This window comes from Xyrauchen texanus, chromosome 48 (genome assembly GCF_025860055.1).
Source record: "Xyrauchen texanus isolate HMW12.3.18 chromosome 48, RBS_HiC_50CHRs, whole genome shotgun sequence".
NCBI classification, from domain to species: domain Eukaryota; kingdom Metazoa; phylum Chordata; class Actinopteri; order Cypriniformes; family Catostomidae; genus Xyrauchen; species Xyrauchen texanus.
Window position 1 is genome coordinate 9,276,646 of NC_068323.1, and position 19,937 is coordinate 9,296,582.

A 19,937-nucleotide genomic window follows, 5' to 3' on the forward strand; every position below is an offset into this window, starting at 1 on the left:
TGATTATTTTGTGTTTGTAAGGTATAAATTACAGTAATTGCTGAAAGAGCTTTCATTCAGGACAGACCAATCATAATTAATTTACCTGGTGATCACAATTGGAGACATATAAGCAGAACTGTGTGTGAGCATTTGCAATGTGCAAACATGGAGCAGGATAGACTGCAAGAGAAAACCTGCAGAGGGATCAAAGAGGTAGACGTGGACCCCGCCAAAGCCATGGGCATGGGCCTCAACAAAGAGGTGGGCATGGGTCTCAACAAAGAGGTGGGCATGGGCTTCAACAAAGAGGTGGACATGGACCTCAACAAAGAGGTGGGCATGGGCTTCAGCAAAGAGGTGGGCATGGGCCTCAACAAAGAGGTGGGCATGGGCTTCAACAAAGAGGTGGGCATGGGCTTCAACAAAGAGGTGGACATGGACCTCAACAAAGAGGTGGGCATGGGCCTCAACAAAGAGGTGGGCATGGGCTTCAACAAAGAGGTGGGCATGGGCTTCAACAAAGAGGTGGGCATGGGCCTCAACAAAGAGGTGGGCATGGGCCTCAACAAAGAGGTGGGCATGGGCTTCAACAAAGTGGTGGGCATGGGCCTCAACAAAGAGGTGGGCATGGGCTTCAACAAAGAGGTGGACATGGACCTCAACAAAGAGGTGGGCATGGGCTTCAACAAAGAGGTTGGCATGGGCTTCAACAAAGAGGTGGGCATGGGCTTCAACAAAGAGGTGGACATGGACCTCAACAAAGAGGTGGGCATGGGCCTCAACAAAGAGGTGGGCATGGGCTTCAACAAAGAGGTGGGCATGGGCTTCAACAAAGAGGTGGGCATGGGCCTCAACAAAGAGGTGGGCATGGGCCTCAACAAAGAGGTGGGCATGGGCTTCAACAAAGTGGTGGGCATGGGCCTCAACAAAGAGGTGGGCATGGGCTTCAACAAAGAGGTGGACATGGACCTCAACAAAGAGGTGGGCATGGGCTTCAACAAAGAGGTTGGCATGGGCTTCAACAAAGAGGTGGGCATGGGCTTCAACAAAGAGGTGGACATGGACCTCAACAAAGAGGTGGGCATGGGCCTCAACAAAGAGGTGGGCATGGGCCTCAACAAAGAGGTGGGCATGGGCCTCAACAAAGAGGTGGGCATGGGCTTCAACAAAGTGGTGGGCATGGGCCTCAACAAAGAGCTGGGCATGGGCCTCAACAAAGAGCTGGGCATGGGCCTCAACAAAGAGGAGGGCATGGGCTTCAACAAAGTGGTGGGCATGGGCCTCAACAAAGAGGAGGGTTTGGGCTTCAACAAAGAGTGGGAACTGGCCTCAACAAAGAGCTGGGCATGGGCCTCAACAAAGAGGTGGTCATGGGCCTCAACAAAGAGCTGGGCATGGGCCTCAACAAAGAGGAGGGTATGGGCTTCAACAAAGAGTGGGAACTGGCCTCAACAAAGAGCTGGGCATGGGCCTCAACAAAGAGGTGGGCATGGGCCTCAACAAAGAGCTGGGCATGGGCCTCAACAAAGAGCTGGGCATGGGCCTCAACAAAGAGGTGGGCATGGGCTTCAACAAAGAGGTGTACATGGACCTCAACAAAGAGGTGGGCATGGGCTTCAACAAAGAGGTGGGCATGGGCTTCAACAAAGAGGTGGACATGGACCTCAACAAAGAGGTGGGCATGGGCCTCAACAAAGAGGTGGGCATGGGCCTCAACAAAGAGGTGGGCATGGGCCTCAACAAAGAGGTGGACATGGGCTTCAACAAAGTGGTGGGCATGGGCCTCAACAAAGAGCTGGGCATGGGCCTCAACAAAGAGGTGGGCATGGGCTTCAACAAAGAGGAGGGCATGGGCTTCAACAAAGTGGTGGGCATGGGCCTCAACAAAGAGGAGGGTTTGGGCTTCAACAAAGAGTGGGAACTGGCCTCAACAAAGAGCTGGGCATGGGCCTCAACAAAGAGGTGGTCATGGGCCTCAACAAAGAGCTGGGCATGGGCCTCAACAAAGAGGAGGGTATGGGCTTCAACAAAGAGTGGGAACTGGCCTCAACAAAGAGCTGGGCATGGGCCTCAACAAAGAGGTGGGCATGGGCTTCAACAAAGAGTGGGAACTGGCCTCAACAAAGAGGTGGGCATGGGCTTCAACAAAGAGTGGGAACTGGCCTCAATAAAGAGGTGGGCATGGGCCTCAACAAAGAGGTGGGCATGGGCCTCAACAAAGAGTGGGAACTGGCCTCAACAAAGAGGTGGGCATGGGCCTCAACAAAGAGGTGGGCATGGGCTTCAACAAAGAGGTGGGCATGGGCCTCAACAAAGAGGTGGGCATGGGCTTCAACAAAGAGTGGGAACTGGCCTCAATAAAGAGGTGGCCATGGGCCTCAATAAAGAGGTGGGCATGGGCCTCAACAAAGAGTGGGAACTGGCCTCAACAAAGAGGTGGGCATGGGCCTCAATAAAGAGGTGGGCATGGGCCTCAACAAAGAGTGGGAACTGGCCTCAACAAAGTGGTGGGCATGGGCCTCAACAAAGAGGTGGGCATGGGCTTCAACAAAGAGGTGGGAATGGGCCTCAACAAAGTGGAGGGCATCAGAGGAATGGAGGCAGAATTCAGCATACTGTCATTTCAAATGAAGTCCAAGCCATCATTATTGACCATGTGGTTAACAGAGGCCTTACCATAGCAGAGGCTGCCAGATTAGTTCACACTGATTTACAAAGAGCTGTCAGCTCCATCATCAGAACATTTCGCCAAGAAAACCGGTAAGTCTGCTAACCATTTACTATGCTTTTACAGTACATTAAATTGCATTACTGTATAGAATAGTGAACAAAATGTAATTGTCACAAATGTTTTTTACATTTAGAGTAGTACTGTAAAATATTGACAGCCTGTTGGTGGTCGCACATGTGTACTGACTGTCCAGCAGAGTTGGCTGTGGTGGAAATTGTCAGGCCAAGGAATGACAGACGGCTCTCCAAAATAAAGCTTATAGAGGAGAGCATTGACACATTTTCCAATGTGGCATCAATCAGCCTTCCATCAAGTGCCCGCCTTTTGAAGAAGCACCAGTTTTCTATGAAACAATTTTACCTGGTGCCTTTTGAGAGAAACCATGACTGGGTGAATCGACTGCATGCAGAATATGTTCAGGTACAGTGCTTTGTGGTGTACTGTATGTTCAGTTTTTACGTATGTGATACTCATGCTATTTACAGTACTGTACTACAGGCTAACAATGTCAACTATTCTTTGTAAAAGAGCAAACCAAACTATCTTTTTAGAGGGTGATGGAGCTGAATGCTGCTGTGAATCATCACAAGTATATTTTTGTTGACGAGGCGATAACCGTCATTTATCTACAGTATATTCCACTTTAGATAAGTGCAGATAGTGCTTTAAATGGGTTTTCACTGAATAAATGCTCCAGATTATATCAGGGTCGTTTCTAGGATTTGAAAACATCAGGGGCTCGGGGCTAACATATGAGCATTTAATGCCTGTTTATGTTTTACGATACTGATAGCACACGCACCCAATCGTCTCTATGATGTGTGTGTGTGTGTGTGTGTTAAAGACATTGCTGTTTGTTTAACTGCAATACGCCTATAAGACGTTTCCTCTCGGATGTCAATAAGACATTCATCAGATGTCTTTGAGACGTCTTCCAGATAGCACATGCAAAGCTGTAGCTAGAGGGGTGAAAGGTGGTAATGATTCTAGGGGCCCACATGTCCAGGGGCCCCACAACACATGTTAAACTGTAAAAATATTTAAATGATTTAGCCAGTTGTCTTTATAAAATAATGACAATAAGCAACATTTCAGTTTCACATGGAAGAATTCTCCAAATATATAAATAAATATATAAATATAAAAATTCGGACATTGACTAAAATTGTTTGAATAAATGTGTCAACTGAATGCATAAATGTGAATGGTAAAATCAATTGTGTAAAAAAATAAGTAACCTTCTAAGCCAATAATTCAGCCTCACAAAATCAGCTTCATTGTCCTATCTAGTGACACTGTTTATTTATTTATTTTTTATTTTATTAGCTTTTACAAGATCTCATAATTATTCAGCATATTTTGTGGTCACTGACAAACCATACAGCTCGATTGTGTTATTACAAATGTCCAATAGATGGCAGCATACACAAACACTTTCTATTCGAGCCCATCAAAGTCAAGCAAAAATTAACATTAAAACAGACATAAAACTCAGAGGTGACAAAAAAAAAGTAAAGCTTTTGTTAAAAAATTTTTTTTGTTAAAACTTTAACACAAACACTCCTCCAATGCAATACCCTCAATGGGATTAATTTGGTTATGTCATTTCAAATTAATTGGTAAATCTAATATAAATTATTTATTTTAGTTGTTTGGCATGTAAATATTTTAAAATCGATTTTTAAAATTAATTTATATAAAAAAAAAATAATAATTGTAATTAACTTGCTTATAAGCCATTAAAAATACTTTTAAAATCATGTAAATTCATAAAACAAAATAAGAATTAATTTTCTAAGATTAAAAATAATATTTTAAACCACTGCGCCGGGACTTTTTTTATTATTATTTTTTTAGATCCAGAGTTAGGGATCCTACGAGAGTTTTTTTTTCTTTCTCTATTTTACTTTCTTCGTTTTTTTACGTTTCTCACGCTCATAGGTAAAATCGCGACGATCCCTCCGGTCTCCTGTGCGTCTTGACGTTCTTTGTGTTGAATGTGATCGCACACACAAACGAAACACGGAGCGGCGTTTATCAGGAGCCTGGATCCACACCGACACCGATCATAGCGCAACCACCGTCCTTTGAACATCCTTTCATATCCATATTATCACCTTAAACCTTTAAACAGGTGAGTGTTTGTTTGGCTTACTTTACACAGATGTAGAAAATTAAAGCAGGGCTAGTTTAGTGCGCTGCGGTCCACTGCGGATATTCCTTTGAATGCGTTATTCCTACACAAAACCTTTAAATCGCTAAGAAATGAGTTGATTAATGGTGAAGTGGATATTATATTACATGTAACTCTTAGAAAATCCTTCTGTGGCGGTAACATGTTGGAGTGACGGCACTAAACCATAGCATTGAAATCAGACTTTGATTGGCTATAATTCCGCTATGCGCTGCCGTAGACATGTAAATAATGTCGCATGTTTTTCTTCATGATTTGTGAATTCTGATGACATCACCCTCCGCTCTGCAATCGGTCGTTTAAATGTTACGACTCTTCATTTTCTAATGCAAATCGCTCCAAAAGTAGAACATCTATGAGACTGAAACCACTCGTCTTGACCAGACTGATTTGTGAATTTTTTCACAATATTCTGTTTTCCTGTCAACCCTTTTTACGACCACGAGTCAAGGGGTGACACATAAGCCCTATTCACTTTTCCAGCAAGCACGCAGTCGGGGTTCGTGCAAATGTACTTGTTTTAGATAGAGCCTGATTTGTGAAAACTTTCACAATCACATTTGGTCGCATTTAATTGCGTCTTACTGCTCTACCCATATTGCCTTGAGTAATAATAGGAAATCAGCTCAATAATTCAAAAAATGGACCCTTTTCACAGGTCACATTAGGCGCCAAATGACCTTGATGTTTTGGGAATTTTTTCACAGATCTGTTTTTGTCTCTTAACCATTTTCTTTTAGTTCTGGAGTCAGAAGTTTAGCTTAAAAAAATCTGTGTTTTTTGCAGCAGATATGTATGCAGGTGTGTATGTATAAGTATAAGTAGCTTGGAGTATATGTTAACCCTTTTCAAGGGTAGGTTGGGGGTAAGTTGAGTGAAGGTGCAGATAGGCATTCAGGTATGTTCATATCCCCAGATGTTTGTTTTGGCATGTGGAGTCACTTGTATATTCTACAGCAACTCAGAGTGACTTATTTTTATGTTTTGTGTAGGTCTGTCATTTTAGTGTTAACTTTACTGACAAGTCCTTATAAATATTGTGTTTTGTTTTATTTTTTCTAATCAATGCCGTATGGCATATTGTATGTCTACATCTTTTAAAAAAATGTTTTTTTTAAGTCTGTGAGGAGTGGTGCTGGCGTAGTGGGCTAAAGCACATATCTGTTAATCAGAACTGTTCAGATGGTTGCTGGTTCGATCCCCACGGCCGCCACCATTGTGTCCTTGAGCAAGGCACTTAACTCCAGGTTGCTCCGGGGGGGATTGTCCCTGTAATAAGTGCACTGTAAGTCACTTTGGATAAAAGCGTCTACCAAATGCATAAATGTAAATGTGTTATAGGCTTGATGATTATGATGGAAAAACACAAAATTGGATTTGAGAAAACTTTCAAAGATTGATTTTAGTCATTTTAATGACTTCATGCATATTGGCATTGTGTAATATAAATAGACTAAGCTGTGTATTGTACATAATTGTTGCTCATTTTTAACAGTTTTAACTGTTCATGAGATGGATAGTCTGAGGGGAAAAAACTGTTCCTGTGACTGACTGTTCTGGTGCTCAGTGCTCTGTAGCGCCGGCCAGAAGGCAACAGTTCAAAAAGGTGTTGGGCTGGGTGAGTGGGGTCCAGAGTGATTTTTCCAGCCCTTTTCCTAACTCTGATGTGTACATTTATGGAAGGGAGGGTAGGAGGCCACCAATAATCCTCTCAGCAGTCCGAACTACAAAGGTTGTAGTCTTCTGATGTCCGATTTCATAGCTGCACCAAACCAGACAGTAACTGAAGTGCAGAGGACAGACTCCGTGACTGCTGAGTAGAACTGTATCAGCAGCACCTGTGGCAGGTTGAACTTCCTCAACTGGCGAAGGAAGTACAAACTCTGCTGGGCCTTTTTCACAATGGAGTCAATGTGGGTCTCCCACTTCAGGTTCTGTGAGATGGTTGAGCCCAGGAACCTGAACGACTCCCCTTGCTGCCACAGTGCTGTTCAGAATGGTGAGCGGGGTCAATGTTGGGGTGTTGTTCCCAAAGTCCACAATCATCTCCACTGTTTTTTTTCTCTCTCCCCTTTTTCTCCCCAATTTGGAATGCCCAATTCCCAATGCAATTCCTCGTTGTGGCGTAGTGAATCACCTCAATCTGGGTGGCGGAAGTCAAATCTCAGTTGCCTCCACATCTGAGACCGTGAATCCGTGCATTTTATCACGTGGATTGTTGAGCGCATTACCGCGGAGACATAGCACATGTAGAGGCTTCACACCATCCACCGCGGCATCCACACACAATTCGCCACACGCTCCTCCGAGACCGAACCACATTATAGCGACCACGAGGTGGTTACCAATTGTAACTCTACCTTCCCTAGCAACCGGGCCAATTTAGTTGCTTAGGAGACCAGGCTGGAGTCACTCAGCACACCCTGGATTCGAACTCGCGGCTCCAGGGGTGGTAGTCAGCATTAATACTCTCTGAGCTACCCAGGTCCCCATCTCCACTATTTTGAGCGTGTACATCTCCGGGTAGATTGACTGCACCAGTAGACTCATCATCATCTTGGATAAGGCTGATGACAGTCGTCTGCAAACTTCAGGAGCTTGACAGAGGGCTCCTTGGTGGTGCAGTCATTGGTAAACAGGGAGAAGAGTAGTGGGGAGAGCACACATACCTGGGGGGCACCAGTGCTGATTGTACATGTGCTGGAAGTGAATTTCCCCTGTCTCACTAGCTGCTCTCTGTCCATCAGAAAGCTGGTAATCCACTGCCATAGATAGACGTGGGAACAGAGAGTTGATGTAATTCAGTACGGAGAATAGCTGGGATGATGGTGTTGAAAGCTGAACTGAACTACACAAAAAGGATCCTTGCATATGTCCACGGTCTGTCCAGATGTTGCAGGATATGATGCAATCCCATGTTGACCGCATCATCCACAGACCTAAAGTAAATTGAAGATCATCTAGAAAGGGTCCTGTGATGTCATTCAGGTGTGCCAACCCCAGTCTCTAAAATGATTTCATGACTACAGACATCAGAGCGATGGGTCTGTAGTCATTAAGTCCTGATATTTTGAGTTTATTTGGGACAGGAATGATGATGGAGCATTTGAAGCAGCATGGAAATTCACACTGCTACATTGAAGATGGGGGCCAGCTGTTAGCACAGGAATTTAGACAAGTGGGTGAAACACCAACTGGGCCCTGTGCTTTCCTTGTCTTTTGTTTCCGGAAGACACGGCACACCTCATCTTCACAGATCTTAAGTGCAGGTTGAATTGCAGGAGAGGGGTTGTAGGAGTTGTTGATGTTTGTGTGAAATGAAGGTCAGAGCTGGGGTGTGAAACTGGGTCTTTCAAATCTACAGTAAATCACATTCAAGTCTTCAGACAGTTGTTGGTTCCCTACAGTGTTGAAGGATGGAGTCTTGAAGTTAGTAAATTCTTTCAGGCCAGTCCAAACTGATGCAGGTTAGTTAACTGAAAACTTGTTTTAGATTGTATCCCCACTTCTGTAAGCACCCTTTTTGGCCTGACGAAGCTGCCTGAGTTTTGCTGTAAACCACGTTTTGTCATTGTTGTATGTTAAATAAGTCCTAGTAAGAATGCACATCTCCTCACAGAAACTGATATATGATGTCACAGTATCTGTGAGCTCATCCAGATTGGTGTCTGCAGCTTCAAAAACATTCCTATTATTGCAGTCAAAGCAGGCTTGTAGTTCCAGCTCTGCTTCATTGGTCCTCTCTTTACAGTGTTTACTACAGGTTTAGCTGAGTTTAGTTGCTGAGTCCCAAAGCTGCTCTAGGGACAGAGTGATATGCATCTTTTAATGTTGTGTAGCAATGATCCAGAATGTTTCTGTCTCTGTTGGAGCATGTGATGTGCTGTCTGTATTTTGGCAGTTCACAGGTGAGGTTAGCTTTATTATGACTAGCTAGTTGACGTATCGTCTATATAAAAATTGTATTTGTCAACAACAAACAATCCATCAATCTGAGTAAAATCAATATGTGAAAGTTTTCACAAATCCAGTTTTGTGTGTGTGTGTAACGGATCTCTGTTCATCTGGGAAAGGAGGAAGTGGGAGCCAAATCCACATTTAACAAGACTTTATTTAACAGAACATCAAACTGAAATTACAGCAACATAAACACACACACACACACACACACACACACACAGAGCAGCCGTGCGTGTGTCTCTCTCTTGCATTGGTGTCCCCGGTCTTCCCCCTTATCTCTCTCCTGCTGATTACTCCGCACTGGGCGTGCATCCTCACGGCCTGGCCACGCCCTCCTCCTCGTCACACTCCACTGCCTGGCAGGGGCGCCATCCGGACTGGCTTACCCCCCCCACCCCCACCCCCCCATCTATGGAGGGGAGATGTTGTTCCACGACCCGATGGTCACAAAAAAATCACAAATCAGTCTGGTCAAGATGAGAGTTGTTTCAGTCTTCTAGATATTCAACATTTGCATTAGAAATTGAAGAGTAGTAAAATGTAAATGACCGATTGCAGAGCGGAGGATGATGTCATTTGAATTCACAAATCATGAAGAAAAACATGCATCATTATTTACATGTCTATGGCAGCGCATAGCTGGATTATAGCCAATCAAAGTCTGAATTTCAAACCGCAAACTATCTTTACCACAGTATGAAAGATTACCATATTCATACCGTTTTCAGGGTAAGCCAAAATGCCATGGCACTATCATGGTACATGTCCAAAAAACTTAATATATTGATATTAAGTGTCTTATATGGTTTATCTTAATTATTTACGCATCAGTCATTTATAAGTTGCCATCTAAAAATACTTACAGTACACTTATTGCACTTGCATAACATATAGAATGCTAATACAATGATTTTTGAACATATAGTGTACCCTTGTTATATCATGGTATTATTTGAAGTACCATAGAGTACCATGGAAATATCATGGTATGTCAATATGGTAATGACTTATTACCAGGCCTATATCAAATTATCATGGCTTCTGTAACATTGTATCTCCAAGGGTAGATGGAGTAACATACAATGACCCAAAATTAAATGTCTTGATCAAGGGCACAATGGCAGTAGTATATGAATCAGTCCTTGCAGGGTTAAAACCTACAACCTATGAGCTATCAACCAAGGCCTTTAACCATTAGCTACATTGCTATATCACCATCTTGTTGTGTTTGGTACATCGTCAAATTCTGGGTTGTGTGGCATAGTGTTTAACGATTAGGGCTGATTAAACCGAAGGTTTTCGGTTAGAGTCCCGCAGGTACCAATTCATGTAGCAGCTGTCCCGTAGACCAGAATCCAGAGCTTGTTCTTGAAATAGGAGGAAAGTGCACAGATAATTTTTAATACTGTATGTCTTTAGAGGGTTTAGAGAAGCCATATTCTCAGTTATGAAGAATTACTGGCTGTTCTGTGTCATCTGTGTCATATATCACTGCCTTACTTCAGATAATTGGATTTTATAGAGCACGGCATAATTTAATAATGTGCACCATGTGTTTTATTGCTTTAATACTGGTGCATTTAGTTTCCTGTCCCACCCCAAAAATTTTTTATATGTGTCTGTGATAACCTCAAACACAAATCTGATGCATTTTTAAACGTATTTAGCCCATGTTTGATCACTACAAGGCAACCATTGCATGCTTGCCCTGTAGACATAATTGTCAACACAGCTTTTTGTTTGTTTGTACAAATTAAGGGACGAGTTGAATATTCACATAGCCTTTCAAATTATGCTCTTTTGATCGCAAACAAATTCAAACGCCTTCGACGCATATGTACTATGACTGCTTTGCAGTCAACCACTGATAATGCGCTCAGATGTGGACTGTCCGCGTGTTGAAAATGTAGGTTGCACGTGGACAGTCTGTGCAAAATGCTAATGACGTAATTTGCGTCATGCATACCGTTTACACTCTATGGTTCGGTTTAGGGTTACTTAGTTTTGGCTTAGTGATTAAACTTAGGAAAACATTTTATTACACTGTTAATAATTTTTTTTTTCTATGCGAGTAAATGTCAAGCCAACTCATACCATACCTTATGATTTCGCCATATCCTACCATCTTTGGTCTGATCTTTGTTCTTTTTGTGCAAAATAATTTTGTCTTTGGCGACAATGCAGTTGTTTGGTGTTTGCGGTTTCTAAGGTGTGCTAGGTGGTTTTATAGTGTATTGTTAAGTGGTTGCTAGTAGGGATGGGCATTTTGGTCATTTTGTCTTATCGAGTACATGAACTAAAATCAGGTACTCATTGCAATGACGTGTACATAACTGTATACAGTATATAATAAATGTGAGACAAACGTATTTGGCTGCTGTGTTGCATCTTATTGTTACAGTGTATCATCTATTCATTATTATAGGCTGTTATAAAATAATTTGTTACAAAATGTACAAAAGATTGCATAATCAAAATATAATGCATCATATTGTGTCATTATGTCAATTAACAAAGTCAATTCAAAAGATCCCACCCGAGTCGTTTTTGTTGCTATGTGACTGGGGTTCCTACTTGTATGGAATTCTTAGGGATGGGCGATATTTATTTATTTATTTATTTATTTATTTATTTATTTATTTATTATAAACACATACGGTTCTGTTGATATCTCAGAAAATGGAGCTTAGTGCTTCATGACTTACACAACTATCACAGAACATATTATTGTTTGATTAAGCTGGTGTAAACATGCATGATGGACGAAGTCTACCTACAATCACACTGTACAATCATACTGGAAATATGATTTCGATATCGGTCTCCGTGTTGTTAACCTATGTTATGTTTGAGTGCGTAGCTCCACGTATTTCCACATATGTTCAGCTTATCAGATTAAGGGTGGTATCTATCTTAGTGCTGTGAACATTTTGTTTTCTCTTTTATATTCAGCCATTGGTGGATTGACAGTGAATCCAACTACAGCATCTGCTAATATATTATGCAAAACATAGATTCCACGATTTAAATAAAATAAAATTGTGTCAAAAACGTAAATTCAAATCAATCAAAAGCTCTAGGAAGTCTATTGGATGTTTCTTTTGTAAAATCACAAGTCTGATTATTTAATGAAGTCATAACACATGACATTAAAGTGCTTTATGACTTCCTGTTATTGCAGAATTCATGTCCCACATGAGTCTTCTGTAAATAGCCCATCGGTACTGCTTAAGTCAAGAGTCTTATCTCTGCTATCTGTGAATAACTGTTGACCTTGGCCATTCATTTTACTCCCAATGTAAATTCCACCAAGGCGACATGGCCCCCGCCTCGACTGCATTGGCTACTTTTCTGCCCAGTTTAAAGGCGTTCAGAAAGCTCTCCTTGTGTTCTAGAAACCACAACTTCTGTAAACTAGAGAAGCAGCTTTGTGAGTGTTGCGTGTGTTTTGCAGGATTTGTGGGTCCCATAGGTAGGTGTAATTATGACAATATTTTAATAAATCAAAGAGGAACATTGCTCTAGTTGCACTAGCAAAGTCTCCATTTGCTCTACATTTAGTCTCATTGCTCTCTAGGATGAAAAAAAAAGATATTTAACAGAGATCTTGTTCGGATACATCGTATCATGGACTCTATCAAATACCAACAGATAAAAAATCAGAACTGACTGCCTCTGCCAGAAAGCTTACAATGGGCCCTGGTTGGATCTTCCAGCAGGACAATGATCTAAAACGCACATCAAAATTGTAGCTGCAGACTCATGTCAGAATGAACGGATGGCAAGCCTCTAGGCATAATTTCGGCTCAGTGTGTAGCTTGTGATAAAGGCATTTTTGGTCTGGGCTAAAGGGCTCACTTAGTGGGATCACCTCTTGCAGTGTTGGCTGGTTAATATCAGTTGCAGTATTCCAGTTGACGTTCCTTTTAAAAACATACTGATTGCATAATTACTCCATAGTCTTCCATGTGATATTCTACAATTGCATGTAGATTCTAGAATGTTATCCATTGGGATCTTTAAAGTTTTTAAATTTTACACTTCTCCATTCAGATTCACATTTTCATTAGTGTTTCATGCTTTGATGACTGTTAGCTCTAGTTTTTCAGTTTGTACATTTAAGTGAAAAGTATTCATTTGTTTATTTATTATTATGTTATCTTTAGTTTTTTAGTGTTGTCTGGTTTCACTTAAGATTTAGTTTTAAGTTAATGCATTAAGTGAAATTATTTATTTATTTCTATATTTTTTTACTAACAATTTTTTTTATATGTATTTATGGAGATTGGCTATAGGTTTTAAAAGTGTATAATATACTGTGTACTAAAACTGAGAGAAATGCATTTGTCGTTATTTTTATTTTAGTTTAGTTAGTTTTGGCATTATGATTGTTGTCTAGCTTACAAACTAATGTTAGATTAGATTCTGTATCAACAAGAAAATCCTCACCGGAAAATTAACAAAATATAATTATTCTCACTCGGGGGTGGCGTTTGCTTATGGCAGAGTATGGCAGTTGGCATACCCTAGCATGCAGACAAAGCCGGGAAATATATGCCTCATTAAGAATCGGTTTGCTCGTCACTTCAGTCTGTATCAGCCTCGTTTCCCCAACCATTCTAAGCCCAATTATGTCATAGAAACAACCATAACCATAATTTTAGAATTATGGGCTGTTTTCCAAAAGCATCCTAATTTAATTACTTGAAAATGGTCATAGATCTAGTGTTCTGGAATAAGGACATATCTGACTTATGCAGACACCTGCATCACAAAATTACACCTCAGACAATTTAATACACTTTATGCAGACAATGTGACTATAATAATTACATTTTCATTTTATTTATATTTAAATAGACCTATTAAGATCTACTTATATAAATGTACCTGCATATGACAAGTTTTTAATCGAATATATATTTATATATGGTTTAAAATTATGGCATAAAATAGATAAATGTAAGAAAATGTATGTGTTGGTTATCCGAGTATTTTTTGCCATACCCTTGGTTTTTGTGAAATGCCACCACTGCCCACTGGTACCTGCAATGCTTAAGCATAAACAGTAGAATTTGTTTTGTGGTGCTACACTATACTAACATTTACTAACACAGATGGTATCTGGTACGTTTACTCTAGTAATCAATGGTTATTTGATAACAGACAGTATTATGTGGTGAAATGAATCTTTAGAGTTTGACTTTGTTGGAAGTAGTAATCCCATTGCATGCTTCCAAGCAGTCCATATAATCAAATTAAGAGGACTGGGGATAAATATGTAATTTTACTATGTAATTTCATCTAGGCATCTTGGTAATTTGACACGGAGAGGCAACAACACTTTGCACATTTAAGTACACTACATGGCTAAAGACCTCCTCCAAATTTATGGCTGGGATTAGCTAGTTCAGTTACACCCTTACTAACAGGTGCATTAGATAAAAAATACAGCCATACAATCTCTTTAGGTAAGCATTTAAATTATAATGGTGTGTCAAAACAAAGGGCAGAGCAGCTTCCTTGTAATCCCACTGTTTTGAATTTTAGGTGTGGTGTTAGGGTACAAGCAAAGAGTAAATATGAGCAAAGAAATCGGTGAAAAAAATTTGCATTGTTTATCCTTTTGGTCTTTCTTTCAAACAATTCACCAAAATCTAACCTTTAATTGAAGTAAAAGAATTGAAAGAGGGGATATATCTCATTATTAAATAAATAGTTTTCTCCAAAACACATTGGCCACAATTATTGGCACCCCTAGAAATTCTTATGCGTAAAATATATCTAAGTATATTGTGACTAGGTGACTAGGAACATGAAATTGTTCAGCCATGACTTCCTGTTTCACAGGGGTATATATATATATATATATATATATATATATATATATATATATATATATATATATATATATATATATATATATTATATTAGGCAACATAAAGGCCAAATTTCCTCAGTCATCTATCACAATGTGTGAGACTAAAGAATTAAGTTCTGATGTGCAGCAAAAGGCTGTTGAGCTTCACAAAATGGAAAATGGCCGTAAGAAAATAGCCAAAGCCAAATGTCCATTTCCACCATCAGGGCAATAATGAACAAGTTCCAATCAACTGGAGATGTTAAGAATTGGCCTGGCAAAGGACTTATGTCTATATTGTCTCCATGCACAGTGAGGAGGATGGTTCAAGTGGCCAAATAATCTCAAAGGATCACAGCTGGAGAATTGCAGAAATTAGTTGGATCTTGGGGTCAGAAAGTCTAAAAAAGATATCAGACATCACCTATTTCACCACAAGCTGTTTGGGAGGGTTTCAAGAAAAAAGCCTCTGCCCTCATCAAACAACAAACTCAAGCTTCTTTGGTTTGCCAGACACTTCAGGAACTTCAAATGCAACTTGAAGTTCTATGGTCAGATGAAACAAAAATAGAGCTTTTGCTTTTTGGCAGCAGAGATGAAGTACCCAATGCCCACGGTTAAATATTGTGCAGAATCTTTAATGCTGTGGGGCTGTTTTTCTGCCAGAGGTCCTGGACATCTTGTTCGGATACATGGTATCATGGACTCTATCAAATACCAACAGATAAAAAATCTGAACCTGACTGCCTCTGCCAGAAAGCTTACAATGGGTTGGATCTTCCAGCAGGACAAAGATCCAACACAAACATTGAAATCAACACAAACATGGTTCACTGACCACAAAATCAAGGTTCTGACATGGCCATCCCAGTCCCCTGACCTGCATTTGCAGATGCTTTTATCCAAAGCGACTTACAGTGCACTTATTACAGGGACAATCCCCCTGGAGCATCCTGGAGTTAAGTGCCTTGCTCAAGGACACAATGGTGGTGACTGTGGGGTTCGAACCAGCAACCTTCTGATTAACAGTTATGTGCTTTAGTCCACTATGCCACCACCATCGCAGTGGTCAGATTAAAGTTTTTTTTTTTTTATGAAAGATCAAAAGAATAAACAAAGCACCTTTTTTTTCTCAGCCTTCTTTGCTCATATTTACAAAGGGTGCCAATATTTTGGGCAACAACTGTACTTTTGGCCATGTGGTGTACTTTCCTATCAGTGGGTTTGTTAACCACGCAAGTTAGCTGAACTGAAACATGCAAAAGATTAACCCTTTTGAATGTTATCAGCACAGTGCAATAAACCTATTCGAACAACTCCTAGTCGAAATGCCATTTGTAAATTATTCATCTGCATTTTCAGTTGATGTATGATTACGTAAGTTTCCTAGGGAAAAGGCACTTTCTCTGTGAATGCTGTACAACTCTCAGCTCGGACTATTTTAGGCACTGAACCCCCTGCAGGGTTACTCTGAAGAGCAGGAGTTGTAGTTTTCAGGGCTGCATTTATTAACAAATTTGAGATGCATTACATTGATGGGCCAACTGGATGTAACCGTCAATGTTGCGCCATAGAAGTTCCAAGAATGAGGGTGTGACATCACTATGCAATAGGCAAAAGTATTTAATGTATCGGAAACACTTTACAATAAGGTTCTGTTAGTTACTTAAAAAATGCATTGGGTATCAGTTCATCAGTTAGGTATTTATTTATTTTTAATATATATATACTTTTATCCCCTTTTCGCCCCAATTTTATGATGCCCAATTCCCACTACTTACTAGTATCTTGTGGTGGCGCAGTTACTCCCCTCAATCCGGGTGGCGGAGGACAAGTCACAGTTGCCTCCGCTCCTGAGACAGTCAGTCCGCGCATCTTATCTTTGACTCTACCCTCATTAGCAACCGGGCCAATTTGGTTGCTTAGGAGACCTGGCTGGAGTCACTCAGCACACCCTGGATTCGAACTCATGACTCCAGGGGTGATTAACATCCAGTAAGATGAACAAGTACTGTAAATAAATGTCAATTTATTTAAATGTCAATAATTGTTAGTTGATGTTACCTAATGTAGTTGTTAATGAATATTAAAGTATCTTACAAAGAGCCAATGAAATGAATGAGTTTGAGTGTTAAAAACAAATTTTTAAGCAGAGAGGAGGAAAGGTCAGCCTCATGTTTGCTGCTACGTTTGCGGTGTAGATAAAGGTTCAGCTTGATAGTTACAGCACATGGTTAGATGCATCGCATTCCAGGAAATGCCATCGGACTAAAGTCTCTTTTGAATATGGTGCTATCACTTTTGGAAACCTCCACGTGTATGTCACTGTGGTGAATCGATAGTCATGCAAATGTAAATGAGGTAATCAAGCTTGCAGGGGCAATTGTTTGCATGCATGTGTGTAGTAGAAGATAACGGTAGACGTTTGCCTTTCTCAAGGTAGTGTGATCCGGGGTCAAAGGTTTTCACAGTGATATCTTACAATAATTTCTTCTACTCCTATGAAGAACCTCTGAAATTTAATAATCATAAATAACCATTTTGGACATATCTTTTAATTGCTTTTAAAAAAGATGCAAAATGTGATTGAAATTGCACCTTATCCTGCTCATGTTGTCATTACTGGAAAAAACAAGTTTCCTTAAATAAACATTACTTAAAATGTCAAGTTTTAGGCTCATATCTCAAATATCTTAAGTTTCTTGAACTTTTCTTTAAAAATCCATATACGTAAGATTTTATGTGTTAACTCAAAATCGAGTACAAAATTGAGGCTATGGGAAATGCCCACAATGCCTTGCGCTTGAATTAGTTACATTTATTTCCTTGGTCAAAGTGAACATATGGGGGCATTTAAATGGTTGTTATTAAGAATGCATAGAGGTTTTATTATTAATGAACGCCAAGTTAAATAAACTTAATTGCACAAGTTTTGGAGATGCCATTACTCTTCAATTGAGGGAACGAGTTTACTCAATCAAATCAACTTATTAGGGTTTCCAGTGTGCAGTACCGCCGCTCCCTATAAGCAGACTACGCAGTCTGCTTACGGCACCAACTCCCTAGGGGGGCACCATCTTACCCTAGGAGGGCACCAGAAAGTCCACCGCCTGCCCTTACTCGCACGTAAGGACCCGAAAGCAGTTGCGGAACACAGACGATCGCTTCACGCTCATATCACGCGAACACCCCCCAACCACCTGGAACTCTGCGTAGGGAATTATTTTGGACAGCGCCGGCCCTGCCAGTGTGATAAAAACAATGGAGTATATCCAAGAACAGCAGAATTTCCCCACTGTTAAAACGCTTCAATTAAACTAAGCCTGAAATTATGCCTAGAAATGCATTGTTTAGCTATGTTTTACATTATAATTGACACAAACGTTTAGTTTGCAGGCAATGAATTCTCTTATGACATACCGTACACTTCAGGGCTAAACTCTAGGTTTAAGCTAGTGTAGTTGACTAACTAAATTAATATTGGTATCGATAGAAAGGTGTTGGTTTTCAAGATGTAGTTTGTTGTATATCATTTTAGCAGCTGGTGACCTTATGTGTCATTTTCTGGGGCACTAGCCTTTGTACAGCAATTTTAAAATGTGATTTGTTGTATCCGTATTTGTGTATGAGTGCGATTGTCTGTCCTCTGCTCTTAGTGGGTGAATAGAAGTGTGTAAACATCTGGTGGTTATTTCTATCCCTGCTAAACAGTATCAGGTTTCGTAAGATCTGCAAACCTGTAACTTACAAGGAAAAAAGTTCTTCTTGACTTACAAAAATCTAAACCTTGCAGCTTTTTGTGTGTGTATGTACACTTGTGAAAGAGAAATGTGGCTACATCTCTTGTATATTCGAAGCTTTGCCTTGTAAATGTTAAGGGACACAGTTCAAAGTCTTTCCTCTCTTTTTGTTGTATATAAAAAAAAAACAGCCCGTTGCACCTCATTCCTTTTTGCAGTTCATGAGACACTTGCTAACACTTGAATAATTGATTCCTGCGTTGTCTGCGTTCTTTTGTGTTTAGAATGAAATAGTTTTGTTTGTTTCTCTCGGGAAACCCTAGAATTGAGAACAATGCCTGGCTATCACAATTCTTGAACGAGCTTCATAGCAACCATCCTGGATCCTGTAACCCCTAAACAAACATTAATGTTAATAATATTTGTGCTTTTGTTACATGCAGTCTGTATAAAGAACGAAGCGGAATGAATTTCTGTGTATCACACTAGCGTGTGATATCGTTGCTAGCAAAAATTAGATATTGTAGCTAGCATGTGTGTAATACTGTAGCTAGCCCAAGCATAATAATGTTACTAACGCAATAATGATATTGTAGCTAGTGTGCGTTACTGTAGCTAGAGTAATACTGTAGCTAGCGCAAACGTGATATTGTAGCTAGCACAAGCAGGATTTTCTAGCTTTTGAACCGTGAAATTGTAGCAAGTCTAAGTGTGATACTGTCACTAATGCAAACTTGATATTGCTGATATTTAGAGAGTGGATTAATAATCAAGTTAATTTGCCATTTTAGTTACAATATCAATACTTACACATAGTGTAATGCTTACATTAGCTACAAAAATCTGTTTGTGCCAGCTACAATATCACACTTACGCTAGCTACATCAATACTCTTAAACTGGCTACAATATCCCGCTTACAATAGCTACATTAATATGCATACTTTATCTACAATATCATGCTTACACTAGCTACATCAATACTCTTACACTGGCTACAATTCCCCGCTTACACTAGCTACATCAATACTCTTACACTGGCTACAATATCGCGCTTACACTAGCTAAATTAATACACATACGTTAGCTACAAAATCATGCTTATACTAGCTACATTAATACGCATACACTAGCTACAATATCACGCTTACACTAGCTACATTAATACGCTTACGCTAGCTAGAATATCACGCTTACACTAGCTACATAATATGCTTACTTTAGCTACAATATCATGCTTACACTAGCTACATTAATACGTTATGCTAGCTACTATATCACACTTACACTAGCAACATTAAAATGGTTATGCTAGTTGCAATATCACACTTACACTTGCTACATTAATATGCTTATGCTAGCTCCAAATCACACTTACACCAGCTTCAATATCACCCTTACACTTGTTACATTAATATGCTTATGCTAGCTACAATATCACACTTACACTAGCTACATTAGTCCGTTTACG

The 19,937-nt window shown here is 40.2% G+C and overlaps 2 protein-coding genes across 2 annotated transcripts in view; one reads left to right on the forward strand and one right to left on the reverse strand.

Moving 5' to 3' along the window:
* The window catches only part of pth2rb (parathyroid hormone 2 receptor b), a 47,050-nt gene that overhangs the window by 24,749 nt on the left and 2,364 nt on the right, over positions 1-19,937 (reverse strand). The window lies entirely within an intron of this gene.
* LOC127639959 (alpha-1,6-mannosylglycoprotein 6-beta-N-acetylglucosaminyltransferase A-like) overlaps positions 4,708-19,937 on the forward strand; it is a 61,100-nt gene continuing 45,870 nt past the window's right edge. Inside the window, exon 1 of the mRNA XM_052122315.1 lies at positions 4,708-4,847. The gene's annotated coding sequence lies outside the window, so the exon portion shown is untranslated. The remainder of the gene's footprint in view (positions 4,848-19,937) is intronic.